The sequence below is a fragment of the Psittacula echo genome (genome assembly GCF_963264785.1).
Source record: "Psittacula echo genome assembly, chromosome: 1".
NCBI classification, from domain to species: domain Eukaryota; kingdom Metazoa; phylum Chordata; class Aves; order Psittaciformes; family Psittacidae; genus Psittacula; species Psittacula echo.
Window position 1 is genome coordinate 128,937,662 of NC_137735.1, and position 20,077 is coordinate 128,957,738.

Sequence of the window (20,077 nt, forward strand, 5' to 3'; positions counted from 1 at the left end):
TTTAACATTGCTAGCCATAACTTAAACTACTGTGATGATCTCACCACACTTCTTAATACATATAACACCCTGGAATTTCCAGCAGGCTCATAAATGCTTCTAAACTACAGATTATTGTCTTTTAACAATACTGAATCTTGATTTAAAGCTATAAAATAGTTTCCTGTGTCTTTTTCTGTGGGCTCCACTAATTAATTTACCATTATCACAGCTTACTGTGCTGGATATTCACCACAATGTATATGGTGTTAGGACCAGTTTGATGGGACCCTGTGCACTCTAGTGTCCCTTTAGGTGAGTAGGCTGGAGCGTTGTGTCCTTTTAACAGTTCTTTGCTTCTTGACGTTATTTATCCTGAAAATGGCATCACCAAGTGAACTGACCACAATCAGTGCAGAGCTCTTAGGCTTGCTGGCAGCTTTCATATGTTTTCAGGAACTGCAGTCTTCTGTGGATGCTCTGCATTTATAGTTGAGTTCTTCTAGGATAGCTGGTGGTAGAATCAGACACTGGCTCAGCTCCTGGCTCCCTAAACAGCTTTCCTTGTTGCTAACCTGTGCTGGTCTTCTACTTAAAGGACTACCATAATAAAGGACCACTGTCTGCTGCTCCTGTCTCCTACCTAGTGCCCTCTGGCACAGCTTACTCCTGCATCCCTCATCACTTTCAACAGCTGTTTAACAAAATCAAAGACTTCTCTGTATAGTTATATGCTGGTGATGAGTGAATTCAAAGTTTTTTTTTCTCCCCTATGATTTGGGTAACAAATGACCTGTCTGAATTAATGGACTGCTCAGCCAAGCCATCAAACACTGATAATTAACTTTATTTCAGAGTTGCAAGAGCTTACGCCACTTCCTCTAGGCTTAAACTTAATGAGGACTTGTAAAAGATAGCAGAGAAAAAATAATAGTCCATGTTCAGTCCCTGATACAGATAAGTCCCCACTATAAAAATCTCTTCTACATAATCAGATTCCCCAGAATATCCTTACAATTTAAATAGATAGTTTATATATGCTTTGTTGCTGTCTCCAACTTCAGGTAACCAGATGTTGGGGTTTGGGTTTTTGTTATGTCTGCTAGATTAAAGATTCCTCTTCTAAAAGAATTTTCATTCCATATGTCCTTTTGATCAATGAGGATAATTAACAACCATTCCTCCTGGGGAGGTGTGGAAGCTAATGTTGATACATTAAAAATGCTTTAGATCAGTTTTAAACTGAATAGTATATGACACTGTTTTAATTTTATTTCAGATCATCATAAAATCGGTTCCTGCCTGTAGGCATTATGCAGAAATGGGAAAATACAAAATTCCACTTGGTTCAGGTCCTTGCTCATATGATTCAATGATGTGACTGCCGTTTGCTGAGTAAGGGCCAGCTATATACTATATATTCTTAGTTATATGCTTAAAATGTTGTATAAATATGCTTGTAATCTCACCTGGATGACAGACATGAAGCATTAAGGGGGAAGGCAGCACACAGTTGTTCTGTATAGATGTTAATGCATGCCAGGCTCTGAAGAAGTCTGGCTGTGTTTAATGGATCAAGTGCAGTGAAGCTCAGTTCTTGGACTGCTCCTTGGACTGCCAGGAGCACCAAAGAAAAGTCTTCACTTTCCCAGCCAATGCTTGTGATATCTAATCTCCCAGATGGATAGTGGAGATCAGAATACCTGTAACCGCCTAAGTAATAGTTACTAACATGTACTGGCTTACTTCAGGATTTGGAAAAATGCTCCTGTACTGGGCTACAGACTGTCCATTCTCCTTGTACTCCCTTGATTCTTCTTTTTCCAGTGTTGTCCACACTAATCTGGTATTTGGGGGAATGTTGGAATAAGCAGCAGCATGGATAATACTGATCTGAATTTTAAAACCTCCCTCTTTGTCCACTTTTCCTTCCCTCTTAGAAAAAGATGGTTTTGAGTGTTTTGTAATACCTGGAAAAAAACCTGAAACTAGGGGGAAAATAGCCATCTCTGAGTCTCAGTGAAATGAACATCACTTGTTGGATTCTGGTCACAGTGTGTGGCTTGTAGAAATCCTCATAACTGCATCTGACATCCTTAGCTAGAAATTTCATGTTCTTATGCACTTGCCTGTTGCTGATGTCCAGGATGCAGTGCTGCCTAGGAAGAAGGTACTCAGTGAGACTGGAGAATCATAGGATGGTTAGGGCTGGAAGGGACCTTAAAGCTCATCCAGTTCCAACTGCCTGCTGTGGACAGGGACACCTTCCACTAGAGCAGGTTGCTCCAAGCCCCTGTGTCCAACCTGGCCTTGAACACTGCCAGGGATGGGGCAGCCACAGGTTCTCTGGGCACCCTGTGCCAGCGCCTCAGCACCCTCATAGTAAAAATTTCTTCCTTATTGTCAATATAAACCTTCCCTCTTTCAGTTTAAAACTGCTGCCCCTTGTCCTATTACTACAGGCCCTTGAAGAAGTTTCTCTCCATCTTTCCCAGAAGTCCCCTTTAAGTTTTGAAAGGCTGCCTTAGAAGTCTCCCCAGAGCCTTCTCTTCTCCAGGCTGAAGAGCCCAGCTCTCTCAGCCTGGCTCCAGAGCAGAGCTGCTCCAGCCCTCAAAGCATCTCCGTGGCTTCCCCTGGACTTGCTCCAATGTCCATCTTGCATTGTTACTCCCAGAGCTGGACACAGGACTGCAGGGGGGTGTCTCAAGAGCAGAGTAAAGGGAGAGAATCCCCTCCATTGATCTGCTGGTCACGTTCTTTTGATGCAGACCAGGATACAGCTAACTTTTTGGGCTGCAAGTGCACACTGCCAGCTCATGTCCAATTTTTCATCCACCAGTATTCTCAATGAAGTCTGATGGAAATAGGAGGTGTTCACTGCTTAGGCATCTGTTGGGAAAGTACCCAACATGGACAGACTTGAAAAGACAAAGAGTTCATGGATTTTATTCTTTTCACAGAGGGCAGAGTTTGTATTTCAGGGGATACAGGGTGTTCTTCCACAGCTGGCTGTTCTGAATTACAGTCACGCTGATTCAAAGTTGTTAAAATTCCTAAAGTCAGAGGTGGTTGTGGAGTTGGCATTTGGTGCTCTTGAGAAAGCAGGGAGATGAGAGCAGCAGAATAAGGACCACTTACCGCAAGGCAGCTTGGTAAGTGTGGGTATTAATACCTGGGTCTGTCTGGGAGATGATGGGTGGGGTAACTGGAGAGAGGTGCTTTTTTAATGGCCCAGCAGCAGTCTCCTCATGTGTAGGGAAAATGGCAGAGCAAGGACTTGTAAGGATCAATCAAAATGAAACTGCAGAAATTGGAAGGAAAGGCACATGATTAAGTGTGATAAGATGAGGGGACAGAGAAAAATGATGGATGATTCAGGCAAAACGGATGCATTTGATGTTTTCTTTGCCTATGTCCTTTTTACAACCAAAAAGAAAAAGGAAATGAACTAAATTGTCACAATGTAGCAGAAAAATTGCACTTGGAATAGCTATTGGTATGTAGCCAGAGATGGTATTGTGAGCAAGACCATGATACATGTTATTGCAGGCCCTGTGTTTTTCCATAACTTCATTAATGGCTGGAGCAGGGAAATAAATAGCCAGTATAAAAATCTGCACTTGTCACTGGCTTGAGAAGACACGCAGGCACTTTCGAGGGCTGTATCAGAATTTAAATGGCCATAATACATAGAGAAAATGGTCTGAAATAACAAGGAGAAATTTGATAAAGGCGAGTGCAAAGTGCTGTAGTTAGGAGGAGAAATCAGACATCGAGTACAAAATGGGGAGAGAGCTGGCAGAGCAGCAGTACAGTGGGAGTGGATAAGTTACAGTAGAGACCATTAAATGTAAGGCGATAATAAGCTGGTGGGGGAGGAAAAAGGCAGGTGTTGTTCTGGACTAGCAGGAGAGAGGGATGGAAGCAATGAGGGATTATTTTGTTTGATGTGGGGTTGGTGTACTGAGATGTGTCATTTTAGGCACAGCATTGTGAGAAATATGTTGGTCACTGGAGAGTGGCCAAAGATTGAATCATAGAATCAACTAGGTTGGCAAAGGCCTTTAAATCAAGTCCAACCGTTACCCAGGACTGCCAAGTCCACCACTAAACTATGTCACTGAGGGCCTCATACAATATCGCAGGTTGCAAGGGACCCATAAGGATCATCGAGTCCAACCCCCTGCTCCTCACAGGACTAACTGAAACTAAACCATATGCCTAAAAGCAGGAGGTCCAGACGCACCTTGAATTCTGACAGGCTTGATGCTGTGACCACTTTCGTGAGGAGCTTGTTCTAGGGACCAACCACCCTCTCAGTGAAGAACCTTTTCCTAATGTCCAGTCTGAATTTTCCCTGATAAAGCTTCGTTCCATTTCCTCATGTCTCATCACTGGCCATCAGAGATTGGAGATGAGCACCTTGCTCTCTGCTGTTCATGAGTAAGGTGTCGGCTGTCATGAAGGCACTCCTCAGCCTTCTCTTCTCCAAGCCTTCTCTTCTCCAAGCTGAACAAGCCAAGTCACCCCAGTCACTCCTTGTAAGTCTTGTCCTTAAGACCTTCCACCATCTTGGTCACCCTCCTGTGCATACTCTCTCAAAGTCCTTCTGACATTGAAGCACCCAAAACTGCACACAGAACTCAAGGAGGGCTACACCAGTGCAGTGTAGAGTGGGAGAGTCACCTCCCTTGACCACCTAGCTATGATGCACCCAGGACATGGTTGGCCCTTTGGGCTGCCAGGTCTCACTGTTGACTCATATTCAACTTGCCAGTTACATACATTGGTGAGCTCCCCCCTGAGTCTTCACTTCTTTAAGTGAAACAGTCCCAGCTCTCTCTGCTTTTCCTCACAGGAGAGATGCTGCAGTCCCAGATAGATTTTTCCAGGGGGCAACCCAGAAACGGAGGAGAGCTGTGAACTCAAAAAGCTTAGAGAAAACTACTGCAGTTATGAAGCATGTTGTGGATTAAACCCAGCGGGTAACTCAGCACCATTGCAGCTGCTTGCTCACCTTCTCACCTCCATTGCCCAGCTGGGATGAGAAGGAGAATCAAAAGAATGCAAAGAGCACGTGTTGGGATAAGGACAGTTTAATAACTAAAGTACAATATAATACTACTGCTACTGCTAATAATAATGATAAGGGAAATAACAAAAGAAAAGAATATAGAACTAAAAGGGGAAAGGGAAAAAAAAATTACCAGCACCCAAAGGCCTTCTCCTGGTGGGGCCCTCACCATGTCACAGTGCTGCTTCCTGGCAACGCAGCATCACCGTGTCTGGGCAGGATGGAAGCAGAATACCCCCATGCTCCACATACAGCCATGGGGCATCATGACAGGGCTGGCCGGGACAGGATGTCTTTGAGGGGCCAGTGGGATTAAATGGAGGGACTGAGGAGGGAAGAGTCGAGGCTGGATGAGGCTGCTGGAGGTTCTCCACTGCAATCGCAGCTCCTTTTGCAGCATGCAGCCAGTGTGGGAGCCCTGGGTTCTCTGGAGCTGCCACTTCTCAGCTGTCTTTGCATCCAGTTAAAGTGGAGTTTTCTCCTTGATCCACATTTATGTCATGTGTGTGGTGGTCTCATCCTGGGAGCTGTGTCCCCAGCAGAGGCTTGTATGCTCATGCCATGGGCCTGACAGTGCCCTGGCAGAGCTGGGAGCGTTGGTGGGATGTCCAAGCCTGAGTCAAAGTGTTGCAGCAGCTGGAGTGCAAGACACGTTCATCCACTGCCTTGTGGCCATTCAAGCTCAGCCTCAGGGATGCACCAAGATCTGCCTTTAAATTAATAGTTTATGGGACAATTCATTGTCCACACAGGAACGTGATTCATTAGAAAAAGCAGTATCTGAATCCTTCAATACAGGGAAAGGTGCTGAGCTCCATGTTGTTTCTAAAAGAAATCAGCTAATTCATAGCAAAGAAGAGCAGGAGAGACCTTAGAGAAGATATTCTAATCACAGCTCTAAAGCAAGCTACAAGGGGAGTCTGGGAACCTGCAGGAATAATACTGCTTATGCTCAGTCTTACTTGAGGCCCTTCCTCACCCACTTATTCAGGATGCAGTGAAAATTTCAGCCTTTTCCAGTGAGACAATCCCCCTCTCAAACTTCAAATCTCACCTGTGAGTGCCACATGCACTTTCAAAGCTGTATCTGTGCTTGATCTCACTGATTTCAGGTGGAACCTGTGGTGTTTTCCTGTGTGTGCATGGCTGCCACCATCTCTCCTGGGGATGTGGTGGTTCAGCCCTTCTCAGTGCACAAGGATGAAGAGGAGGGGGAATTCAGCACTGGGTTTGGATTTGGGATTTCTCCTTTTTCCATGAGGTGATGATCCACACCAAGTAGTAAAATCAGCCAGTCTGGGAATAGCAGTCAGCTTCTCATAGCAAGGGTTTGATTGACATCACTGAGCTGCAAACCTAGTGGGCTTGATGATAGATTCTGATTGCCTGGAGACAAGTTCTTCTCTCTTATCTCACAGCAAGGGGCAGAAAGCTCATCTGGTACCTTTTGTACTTGCATACATCTGGAAAAGGGATAGCAGATCTTTTGAAAAGGAGATGCAGAATGGGACCAGGCATGTAAAAGGGAAGGAAGAATCATGTTTTGGAAGTCTCTGTCTCAAAGGGTTTACCTCGTGGGATTTGATGTTCTTTGGAGTGTGAATACCCTTAGTAAGGAAGAAAATAAAAAAGGCACTATTTGCTGGTAAGTTTTAGTTACAGAAAATGATGTGTGATGGAATCATTGCTCAACTCTTTGCCATTTTCAATGTGATTTATCAAGAACTTTCTTAAAAATACTGAATATAATGAAAATAGGCAGCTAGATGGAGAGATGGGCAAGAGTGAGATGCTCTGAAGGAAAGGCTGCAGTAGTGGTTTCTCTACCAGTCAGTAATGAATCAATGAGAAAGGCAGCAAAACCTTTGGTGTGAAGTTTCTTTTATCAGTCCCTGTAGAAACGAACCCCAAACCCTAAGTCTGTGCAAGCCTCGCCTACGTTCTGCTACCCAGCAGGTAAATGAGTCTGAGTCAAGAATGTTAGACTAGCGAAGAACTTGGATTAACCTGGACACTTTTGACTTGATTTTCCACGTAGAGAATTTGTAAATAAGTGCTAATTGCTGCTTTTTCATCAGTCAAGGCTGAATGGGTCTAAAAAGCAGGTAAAGGTGATTCCTCAGAGCACCTCAGACTGGATTAGCCATTAGGGAAGTGGCACGGATGTTAAATACCTTGGCAACCAGTAAAAGAGCTGTCTTTTACTTCTTACTCCCCTGATCACGTTCAGCGTGTTTCCCTGTGCTTTCAGAAGGAGGACCTTTCCCACAAACATCTGAGCGTAGAAACTGGTGTGTAACGTTTGGGTGTCTGGTTCTCACTGTTCTTACTCAGCCTGAGATTCTTCTAGGCCTAGAAACAGTTACTCGGCGTTAATTTCCTAAGCAAAAAAAATTACCTGCTGCTCTTTAATATGGACACATAATTTCTCCAATTATGTTGTTTTAATACACATAGCAAAGATAATTCTCCTTAATTATTACCTTGAGCACATGGCTGCAGATGCTGTTTACAGATAATTTTTTTTTCGGTAGGAAGTCTGCATTAGTCCTAAATATTGAAGTGGGTTTTATTATTGAGGGTGTTAATAGTTATTCAGCTCCAGCTTTCATGTGTCAGATCAGGGCTGTATTGACTTCATGGTTGCAAAGCCCTCTTTAATGTAAGGGAACAACAGGACCTAACCCTTAAGTAAATTAATTGGAGTAATTCCAGACACCTGCGACTGCCACATGTAACCATCAGTCTCCTGGCTGACACTTCCAGCTAGAGAGATGGGGTTCTGTTTGGGATGGACATTAACCAGTGACTGGGAACCTCTGAAGCCTGAGAACAGTGTTGTGTGCTACTGTTGGTGATCTGTTTTCTTCTGAGGTTTCCTCAGCAAGGACTCTGATCTCACAATGTCCTCACTGAGCATGAAGTTCTCCCTCAGGTTTTGTGTCTCCCCAAGTGGTCTTTTCCCATCCATCTTGAGGCTGCAAAGAGAGTAGGGAAGGGGAAGGAGGCATGTTGGTAGGATGAGTCTGTTAGACTGAGATTCAGGTCTCCAGGCCTAAAGAGGCTGCTGTAAATCAAGTGAAAACAGTGGCTTTCAGTCCTTCACAGTTCACAGAAGCTTCTGCAGCAGAAGTGCAGAAGCTCAGGTGGGAAATCTGTGCTTCTTGCCTTCATCGCCTCTTATGTGGAAGGCGATGAAGTGTGCTTCCATGACCTCCAGGGACTCCATGGAGACAGGCTGTAAAAACACAGCTAAGATCGAGGAGGAGGAAGAGATCTTCACCAGTGGGATATTCCTTTGTAGCTCACTTTTCTCTCCTGTAATAAACCACGATGGGAGTCAGGACTTGCAGCACATATCTTGCACCCAGAGCATCCCAAGCTTTTCAGGTAGAGGATGTTCCTGGAGTAGAACTGTGGGATGAGCATCGCTTGTGGAAAAAGGACCTGAAGGAGCTGAAGCAGAGGCTGAAACAAATAAACACAATAAATGGTTCTGTAAACTGTAGGACACCAAAGTCTGGTTTCCAAAGGCTTCATATCCCCTGTGTCTACACAGATTCCTTTGCATTAAACATTCTTCCGTCTCATGTGCCCTCCTCATGGTCAAACTTCTCTCTTGTGCTCCTCAGCCATGGGCAAGGCCAGACACAACTTCCTGGGGTTAATTTTGGGGTTAATCTGTGCCTGGGCTCACCAGCTCATGAGCTATCTGGTCAGCCAGAAGGACAGACAGAACAGGTAACTGTAGCCCTTACACTATTGCTTATTAAGAAAGGCACTAATTTCAAACTCTTCCTCTACTCATCCACTGTTTCTCACAAAACATGCAGTTATTTCATGTCTTTGATTTTTAGCTTTCAAATTTGGTAGAAATTGGCCACTGGACCGCCATGGGGACAATGGAGAAACAGAGCAATCATGGGGTGTGTCTTGCATCTCAACATCCATACACATCTTTCTTCCATCCCTGGCTCCAGCAGGCTTTGCATTCATCATGCTTCTCACAGTTGTGTGTGCACAGAGGCTGTGCGCAGCCCATAATATTTCACAACGTTTTCCATGAGCCTCCAACAGCTTGTTAAACAAGGTAATCCTGGCTGCATACTTCCTACAAATGTTTCCATTCATAGATCCAGCACTTGCTTCTCTTAATTAAAGGCAACGCTCCTGGTTTGGATATGGATCGTCATCAATGAAGTGAAAGGCATCTTTAAATAAGAAACACAAAATACTGTTAACACAAGATACTAACAATCATGGTAATTTTAGGAAGTTGTTTCCCCCCTCTAATTAGAGTACAATTTATAAGATTTAGCTCCCAGCCTATGCTCTTCTTCCTTTTAAATGATTTTTCTTACAATATCATTCAGGTCTATTTTTTTTCTGTAAATATGTACCCAAAAGCATCATTTGGCAAAAGAAATCTAATGCTTTGGGGGAAAATTAAGACAGTGATTTAGGACTTCCAGTGACTTAAAGCTGAATTTTGTTTAGTGTCAGATTTCAGTAAATTCTATTAGTTTGTAATTCAGATTTTGTTTGTTAGATTTGGAAGGGGCTGTGCAGGAGAAATAGAAACTAAAGGGCAGAAAATTACTCGCATGGAATATAAGGGGAAGAATGGAGAGAGGAACAGGAGAGAGATGGTTGCCTTGATCCAACCAATATTTGCACGTAGGTTAACCTTGCTCAGGATTTCCACTGAACTGAATCCTGTGGTAGACGATGACACCGTGCTCTTTACAGTGATGTATTTGTAGATATTGAGCTGAGCTTTCCAACAGTGAGATTCCTTTCAAGTCAAACACGATCTGAAGTATTCCAGATCTGGTACTTTGACATAAAACATTAAAAAGGAAGCTTAAATTATACCTGATTGCTTATATACTTGTAATTATATATCTCTAGGGTAGTAAGGTGACTGTTCCAGCTTGAGCGTTTTAGCTGTGCTTTGTGTATGCAAGTGGAGATGCTTTATGAATGTGTGTTTAGCTTCATGCACGGTTATGCAAGAGCATTTGCTTAAGTAGAGGAATCCTGGGAAAAACAGCGATTGCAGCCCATGTGCCCTGAAGCACCAACAGCATCTGCAGACACCTCATAGCTCCAAGATTCAGCCCCAGGGGAGAATAAGAGAGCATGTTTACATGCTATGTGACATTAATAAAAGTTGCAATAATCCAATTTATTTCCAACAGCTGGAGGGGCTGCCCATGAAATGCCATCATCCAGTCTAAAAACTCCAGGAACTGATCCCTCCTTGATGTTGAAGAAAAGCATGCAACAAAGGTGGTTCCTGGTGAAGTGGTCAAAGCAAAACCCAGCATAATGGACCCCCTCTAACAGACCGGTCCTTGAAACTTAAAAGTATGGGTTATTTAATTGTATATATAAGCCCAACCCCCCAAAATACCTAAACCAAACAACAAAACAACCACCAAAAAAACCAAGCAAGCAAAGTTTATTTTCATACATAAAAATACATAGAATGGTTTGTGTTGGAAGGGACATTAAAGCTCATCCAGTTCCAACCCTCCGTTATAGGCAAGGACACCTTCCACTGGAGCAGGTTTCTCAAAGTCCCTTTTCCTTTGGAAAGGGCCCACATTTTCCCAGTGGCAGAAAAGTCATTGAGTACCTCAGGTACTTCTAAATGTCCCAGGTATCCAGGCCTCTCATTTCCTTCGGAAAGGGCCCACATTTCCCCTAGTACTCCCTTTATCACTGATATACCTATAGAAGCTTTTCTTGTTGCCCTTGAAGTCCCTGGCCAGCTTTGAGTCCATCAGGGCTTTAGCTTTCTTAACCTGATCCCTGTCTGCTCAGACAATTTCTCTGTATTCCTCCCAGGCTACCTGTCCTTGCTTCTACCTTCTGTAGGCTTCCTGTTTGTCATGAAATTTGTCCAGGAGCTTTTTGTTCATCCATGTTCATCCTCCTGGCATTTTGGCCTGACTTCCTCTTTGTTCTGATGCATCACATTTTTAGTTTATATTGATAGGATGAGACCAAGGGATGGATTTGGCTCTCAGAACATCATCTGTGCTTGATCAGGTGAATTAGGTGTGTGCATAGCCAACTTCTGCTCTGGAGAGAGATGAGAGATGAAGCAGGAGGAGCCAGAATACCTGATGCACATGGTACAGTTATGAAGGCCAGCTATGCAGTTAGCTACATCCCATCAGTCTGTCCTGTGCTGGAAGAGGCTGCCAAAGAAAATATACCAAAGGGATGTGTTTTGGACCTCTTTTTAAGGCTTTCAACAATAGGTGTCAGAGCTCCTGGCCTAGACTGGCCTGGGGGCTGCCTACAGGGTGTTTTTTTGGGAGAACATTGAAGTCCAGGTCCAAGCTGGCTCCACAGTGGGATCACTCCATCATTTTGGACATCTCATGTAAGTTTGTCATTCCTATGGAGTCAGGTGTGGGCTGAGCTCCTCAATCTGGGCCATTGCAGCATGACTGCTCACATCAGAGCAAGGCAAGCTGCATCATTCTGGAGTAAAGCCACAGTCTTGGCAGTCTACATCTCCGTGGCTGCAGCTTCAGCATCAAGCCTGTTTGTGAAGGTCTCTGGTGTGTCAGACCACCTTTTCACCTCTACCATTCCTGTCCCAGCTCGTGAAGCACATTTGGGAACCAGTAAGATGATATAGACACATGTGATTCCCCAAAACAAATCGGGAGAAGCAGATATTCCCTTCTGGCTAAGTTTGAAGACTCTGCAAGTCCTTACAATTCCATCTTCATGCTCTGAGACCACACACCTCTCTGCCCTCCTTCCCCCCCTTCCTGCCGTCACTCATTTCCTTCCACAGAAACATTTCCGTCCTCCAAATGTGAGCTTTATTAAATTGTATTCATAGCTCATTAAGGCCTGCCGATTCATCTAAGGGAGCACAAAGCCAATATTCCTTGTGAAAAGCCATTAAAGCCAGAATGCTGAAGAAGAAAGGCACCCACAGTCCTGCTCACAGGCTTTGTGATGGGCTGCAGCACAGAAGTCTGCCTGAACATGAAAGACTTCTTCATTTAGTGAAGCCGTGCTGAATGCATAGGACCGGACACGATGTGTCCTGAGCACCAGTCACGTGCAGAACTCCTTGAAGCACCTTTACAAAGCCACGTCCTTGCTTGCTGTTAAGGGATCTGCCTGTTCATGACACCAAGGGGGATGACAATAGAGTGTCTTGCTAGAAAACTAGATTTGGGGCAGCAGAAAGTTACCAGGACTTGGCTGAGAGCTCAGCTTGGGATGCAATGCCTCATGGGGTCTTACTTTCTTTTCCCTGAAACTTCGATCTTTGTATCAAAAGATGAGTTTACACTCCCCAGATAGATAATGGTTTGATGCAGAGGCTTCCAAGGAATTCCTTCACAGTATCCCCTGCTCCTGTCCAAACCCTGAGAGTGAGCAGTAGCCCCACACACCCTGCTGGGGCAGTTCTGCCTCAATCTCCCTCTTCCACCCCTTCACAACCTGTTTAGTCTAGGATCTCCAGCATGGGGACAACCTGTGCTGTGTTTTCCTGGTGTGTCCAGGGCTCACAGTCCCATGTGAGATGATGGTGTGGGATGGAGAGGACTTCATCTGTGCACCTGTGTTCTGGCAGCACATCTTCACCATGGGGAGAAATCACAGTGTGGCACTCACAGCAGAAAGGTCCCGTCAGCAGGCTGTGGAAGTGGAGATTTCAGTTCTAGTTCACAAACTTGCTCTCAGGTTTTACAGCGGTATCAAAGTTTTCACATGGGTGTGTTTTTTGTGTCCTTGTGATATAAAGGAATATATATGTAATGATGTGGTATCATTGCACCACTTGTACTGCTTTTCTCTCTGAGCAAGGACTAAATCATTAAAGCAGCCATAGGTTTTAGATATTCAGAACCTAATAAATTTTTTAATAAAGGCTCTTGGTTATGTAGTTTCTAATATAAGAGCTATTCCTGCATCAGTTCTGCTGGAGTCTGCCTTAGTTACAGTCCCTGAGCTACTAAAACATCATAATTCTTTAGGTATGTTCTAAAACATCCTGAAAGCTTGAAAGGAGCTAGAAAGAAATACTGTTCTGTTTTGGGCAAAACCCCACCACACTTCCCTGGGGCTGTAGGCACGTCAGTTCTGGAGTTCTGGGTACACAACAGCAGCAGAAAGACTGAGTGCCTGAGTGCACAGGCAGCGCTGCTGCTGCTGGGGAGCAGGTTGTGGGATTTGGTTATTGTATTGACCCTCCTGTGAGACCTGGGCACTCAGGCCCAGGCAAAAGATAGTTTTTTGACTTCTCAATTGAGAATGTAGGAAACAAGTAATTAAATCACATTTCAGTTGTGCCAAGAAAGAGGAAAACCCAATGTTTTCTTATGGTCAGAAGAGTAAATTGTTATGCATTGCGAGAGGGCAGCAAGCAGGCCTTTAGGTTTTCTCCCCAGACAAGAATAGTTGCTCTTTCATTTCAGATACAAAAGTGGAAGCAAATGTGCTTCTTAGTGCATATCTTCTGTGATTCAAAAACACAACCCCAAGCCCAAAGAACGATGTTCTCTGCTGATAGAAATCAGCACAGCTCCAAATTTATACTGTCTGAGATGCTGGCCATGGCTTTACAAACACAAGTGATTTGAAGAGTAGCACTGCAGCTCTTTTAATGTTAGCTGGAGGCCTGTGGGGAGCGGGGAGGTTGCAGGGGGCAGTGGTTTTGGGAAGCAACTCACATTTATATCTGTGCCGCCTGGGGCAGCTCCATGCAAACCAGGGCTTTTGTGTAGAAAGATGTACCTTAGGTCCTCCTACAAATCTACTGAGCAATCTGAAGCAAAGCAAACCCTGTGCTGCAGTCAGACAACCTGCTTAGGATCCATCCTTCCACACCCCTGTGGTGGAGCTTTGCCTAAGTGCCTGGCTGGCCCTCAATCCCCTCTGCTGATACTGGTGCCAGTTGCTTGTGTTTAGGTGCCAAGGGTGATGCTGGGACCATAGCTGTTTGCTCATGCTTTATATTTAACTATGTAAAGCTGAAAAAACCCTCAACCTAACCCCTTTATATTATGTATGTGCAATGGTATCTGCCTTGTATAAAAAGCCTGAATTTCATGTGCTGACCAAAAAGGTGATGTCCCCCATGGTGTTTCCAGGTTGAGGCAGGGGACAGCAGGAGCATGCAGCCAGTTCAGTGAGGATGTCTGAAGCAATCCATGTGCGAGATACCTGCTTTGTCTCAGCTTTGAGATTAGGATGATGTTCCTGATAGCTTTTGCAGTAAAGGAGGCCTGGAGGCAGGATTTGGAGGTGCCTGCTGAATGGGGAATGGTTTTTAGGAGCATCCCTTCTGCAGGAAGGGCAAAGTGAAGGAAAGCAAGTGCTTGGTTTCTCATGTCTGCACGAGGCACATCAGATGCACAAATGGCTGTGTGAGAGCCCTTTGCTGTAAGCTCCTGTGGTTAATATTGATTTAACATCAGTAAGTAGCAGGGTGGGAGAGCATCTGTAGCAAGGCCACACTGCTGAGTGGCAAAGATGTTTCCTTGGCTGAAAACAGCCTGACCAAAGAAACCCATAACAGTGAAAAAGTGCATTGCTTGAGAAGGGGAAAATAGGTAGAAAAGTCCTTCTGCTAAAGCCCCTTGCTGCAGTGTCACTTCTACTCCTGAAGTCCTGAATGGTGGCACTGGGAAGGTGAAATCCTTTGGGTGTCCACACAGCCACACTTCACCAGCACTGAGGAGCCAGTGATGGAAGAAATGCTGGATTCTGCCCTAAGAATGGTATTTTCTTACTGGATTTTAATTCACAAAATGCCCCCTGCTCCTGAACACTGTCAGTAAGTGAAAAGTAGTGACAATTCTGAACATCTCTGTAATCTCCCTTATTTAGGTCCTTGCACTTCTACACATTCTCCCATGCCAAACTGGGAGTAGCTGGATTTCCCCTGACTGTTGAATACACTGGAGTTTCACCAGGATCACACCGTGTTGGCTTGCAACTGCTGTTGGAGAAGGGATGATGATGGTGATGTGCCACCTTCAGATTGTCAGTTGCCACTTGGCACTTTGGACATTGAAGTTGGGCACCATCACCCAAGGCGGATGAAATCAGGAATATTTGATGTGAAGTTGCCTAGTACTAAACTGGCAGGAAAACTGCCTTGGTCCCCAGCCTGTGTGCTCTGGTTGCTGCCTTGGCTTTGGGGAAGTAAATGTCCTGGGCTTCCCATGAAGAAACCTTGTAGATCCAATTAAAGAGAAGTTGGCATTATAGCAGTAAAAGAATATACATCAGGAGAAATGTTTGTATATTTTTTATTCAAAGCCTCTTTTCCTACCCAGTAACCCAATATCTGTTATAATTACGGTATTATTTTTATAATACATACTGTAAGAAGTGGTCCTAAACTGATACATACAAGATCTACCCCTGCATCGGCAGATTATGTACCCTCCTCCCTGACCACATCAACCCTATGGGCTTTCAGAGAAAAATTAGTTCCTAAAACACAAATATACCCATACACGCCCATGGCTATCAGCCTGGATTTCTAAATTAATCCAGAATTCCCTTAAGGGAGAAGGTGAGGAGACTTTGTTGCTGTTTTTCTTATGGCAGCATGGAGACAGATGGGGAAGAATAATAAGAGCAGTAAGGAGAAGAGAGGAAAGGAGACAGCCCTTTCTTCCACCCCAAGGACATACTCTGAAAACAGCCATTCCCAGGCAAACAGGAGCTTTTCTTCTGCTGGGAGGTGATTTTTAAGGAGAGGAAGGCATCACGTGTGTTAGTGCAGAGGCTCCTCTTGGAGGAAGAAGCAGCACGGAGCTGGGTGATGGGAAGCAGTGGCAGGGCAGATGGGATTGTTGTGCTGGGAGGTAATGGGAAAAATAAATGAGCCTGTGCTTGGTCGAAAACATCACAGATGTGACTGTTACAGGCTTCCTGGTGCGGTGGGTTCCTGGAAGAGAGCTGTTTGTCTGAACAGCCATCCTGTGCGCTCTAGCCTGTGACAAACAGAATGCAACCCAGGGTACAAGGAGACCCATGTCACGGTGCTATAATAAGACACGCAGCGTCAAGAACAGTATTATCCCTTCCAGGAGAATGGCAGGCATTTATGGAACAACCCTTTTCACTAACTGAAGGAGCTTTTGTTGAAAAAAAACCCAAACTACTGAAATTTTCCCATTTGGTACATAAATTAAGAATCACATAGGCTGGGTCAAACAGACTTTTCCCATCCACTTCTTGATGTACATAATGAAGCCTTTCAAAGAAAAGGGAGTACTCTTCAGGTGTTATCCGGTTTAGATCTTTTCTCATTTGTGCTGTGATTTTCAGTTCATTGCCTTTAGTACATCTACTTTTCTCTAACAGTATGAAATGCCTGAGCAGTGCACTGCTGGGAACCAGCCACCATCTAAACTGCCCTGGTGATGGAGAGCAAAAGGACAAGAATCCATTCTGCTTTGCAGATGTGCAGTGAGATGGAAAGCAAAGGAGGTCATGTCCAATGAAGTGAAGTGCTGAGCCAGCAGCCCTGCTTTGCTTTGCAATGAGTGCTGAGCATTGGGCACCTCCCTCCCCTTAGTAAGCATCCGAGGTGGACTGGATGAACCTAAGGAAGACAGCAAGCTCAGACGTGGTGTGTACTGAAGGCTGGAGGTAGGTGAGATGAGTTCAGATCTTCGTCACAGGCTTCTAGAGGGAACTACAGGTGCACTGTGGCTTTTCCAGATCTTCATCCACAGTGTGATTCCCCAGTTGAACCACCCTGGTGGGGAGCAATGGCCTTGCCTGCACAGTGGATGCACAATCTCCAAGAATTCTGAGTCTTTCCGGATAGACCCTGCAATGCTTGGTGATGCTGGTCTGTTTTCCCAAGTTATCAGAAAGGTGGAAGCAGATATACAAGCGCAGGATGAGCCTGCAAGCTCAAAACCTCATTGCAAGGCTTTGCTCAACCTGGTGAAGTCATCCGACCATAAATGTGTGACTATATGTGTTAAAGTGACTGTGCCAGATAAATGAACCCTTCTGTCACCTCTTGACCACTTGACTCTGGCCCAGAGTTCTTATTTTAAGCTAATTAAGACTGTAAAAGCCAGCTGTCTAACATGCCTGTGGTGCACAGAATCCAGCTGGATAAAGAGGCATTAAGGGTCTGCACACACTGCAGTTCGGTGCATCATTAGTCTTGAAATGAAAAGGATTTGAGCACAGAAGCTTACATGGGAGTTACACTGATGGACACCATCACTTTATTATTACTTTTAACCATACAAGCCATTGCAATGGCATTGGGTTTGCACAGGTAACCCTGGCAGGTTTGCCCTAATTAGCTGACAACTGGGTTGTTAACATCCCAGACTCAACCTGCTCTTTGACTTCTGAGAATGGGAATGAATCAAGTCAAAACATCCCAAAGGTTATGGGCTCTGCTGCTTTAGGGAGTTGGACAAGCGAGGTTCATGCTTTAGTAAATATCCACCAAGGTCCATTTCAGAAGGGACACTATCACTCAGGTACGTGAAGTCTTACCATGGAGATGGAGCCAGGATGCAACTTGCTCTGCAGCAGCCAAGCATTAAGGTGTGGTTAAACAGGGATAAAGTAAAATCCACATAGGACAGAAAGCTTTTTTGTTAAGGGGATTGAATTTGCATGGAAATGCTCAGTGAGGAAAACGGGGGTGCACAATGTAAAACCTCACACTAGCTGTTGTTTTCCTGCCTGCAGAGCCCTGATTAGATCTTATCTGACCATAGTTGGCAGTCAGCGAGCACTGGAAACACAAGAACGTGGCAAAACGCAGCACAGTCCGGTTCAAAAAGTGACCCATAGGGACAAAGAATGTCTGGATTCCTCTCCAATGGGAGGGTAATCAGTGGCTGTGGGAGATGCAGCGTGAGGAAAAAAGGCAAAAGCCATAGCTCAGTTTGGGATAAGGAGGTATGATGGTGCAGCTAGACAGGGTCACTCCCGGACATAGCAAAGTGGTGGGAACACAGGTTGAATGCTTCATGTGGTAGATACTCCTGGGGCAGTGGTAGCCTGGGGGTTGTGGGGAGGTTTCTCCTGCCTGATTGTACCTGGCTTTTTCCGAATAGTTGCTTTTGTGCTAATTTTCATGAGCTCTGGCTTGCCTCTCCCATACAGAGCCAGGTCCCAGCCCAACTCTGGAGCCTCACAGGCACATCACAGAAACCATGTGCAGATGTGGGTTATCACTATTCAATTTGTATCTTTGGTTCAAGCTATTATCAAAACTGAGTGAGACTGGAGGAGCAGCTGGTGAGAGATGCACGGCTCCTGAGCTGATTCTCACACCAGGCTTTTGTTTTACTTGGAGGCATAGAATCATAGAATCACGCAACAGTTAGGGTTGGAAAGGACCTTAAGATCATGGACCTGCACTTGGAGGCTGAGGTTCAAGTGCCTGTGAAGGGCTGTGTTAAAGTCCATGAGTTTCAATGCGACTCAACACAAAACATGCCAGTGACAGAGATGATCAGGCCAATGGCTTCTCTGCACCTCAGTTTCCCCTTCTATAACCATGATGATGGTGATGCAAACAGCATGTAGGGCGGAGAAATCAAGACAAGAGCCAAGCAAACTGGACAGGGGTCATCGTATTCCAGCAGAAATTACTGCAAAGCTGAGGTAAGGAGCCATTTTTTGTCAGCTGCTGGGGTTTGATGTGGCCATAGAGCACACTGTCCACAGCAGCCACTGCTCATAGCTCTGTACATGTGTACATGAGAAAGGGCAAGCCAACAAGAGCCTGGGAAGGCATGGTTCAACCTATAGCTGGCCTAAAAGTGAGTTTGGCAGCTTGATGGTGGAGGAAAAAATGGTTATTGCTAAATGAAAGGAGCAGAGTTCAATAAAGCACCCTGGCTTTCCTCGCTTTCTATGAGTATGCAAATTTAATTAAGGGAGAGTGTCTAAACCAAGCCATTTAATTAAATGAGTTTTCAAAGTGCACAAAGTGAACTTCAGTTCCATCAGAGAAAGCCACCTCCATTGTAGAACATGGCTTAGGAACACTGTTTGATTAAACACCATGTAACAACCTTTGTGGGGCTGTAGCTTTTGTATCAATTAGATGAAAGCACATTTTTCCAGCTGAGTTACAGAGCTCTGGGAAAAATGAGATTCAGCCTTTTACTAAAGCCCTTTTCCTCCCCACCAAACTCTGCATAACTCAGAGATAACTCTGCGTAACTCTCAGAGTTATAACTCTGCGTAACTTCTGGAGATCGTTTCACAGTCTGCTCACATCCCAGCAGACAGGCATTTGGACAGCTGGAAGAATTACACCGGCTCACACTGGCCCTAGTGTCCTGAAAGTCAGGAATTCCACTAAAACTTTCCAAAACATGCCTGCTTTTGCTAAACACTGGCAACTTCTGCTTTCAGATCTGGCACTGAAAGAGACTTTTGGCTACAACTGGAGAATTGGACTCTTTCTTTGCTTGGCAGCTCATCTGGTAATTATGTTGTGTAAATGAAGCAAAGAGGGGAGATTTTGATTGGATCTAAGGAAGAAGTTCTTTACTGTGAGGGTGGTGAGGCACTGGAATGGGTTGCCCAGGGAAGTTGTGAATGCTCCATCCCTGGTGGTGTTCAAGGCCAGGTTGGACAGAGCCTTGGGTGACACGGTTTAGTGTGAGGTGTCCCTGCCCATGGCAGGGGGGTTGGAACTGGATGATCTTAAGGTGCTTTCCAACCTTAACTGTTCTGTGATTCTGTGATTCTAGGGGAGAGCACTGATTTAGACCTTGGGCAGCTTCAGCTCAACTCTGTCACTTGTTTGCTGATGGGGACTGTGCAGAGCAAAATAGTTTGAAGTCTAGATCCAAAAAAGCATCTCACTTTGGTGCCCCACACCAAGTTTCTGGTGACTTAGTAAGTCTGGTCTTGCGAAGTAATGCCTGGTCTTGCGAACAGGATTATCTCCTGCATTAATTGCTCTATATCAGCCTAACTGGTAGCTTATTGTTCAGGTATTTACCTTCCACACAAGAACAGCTG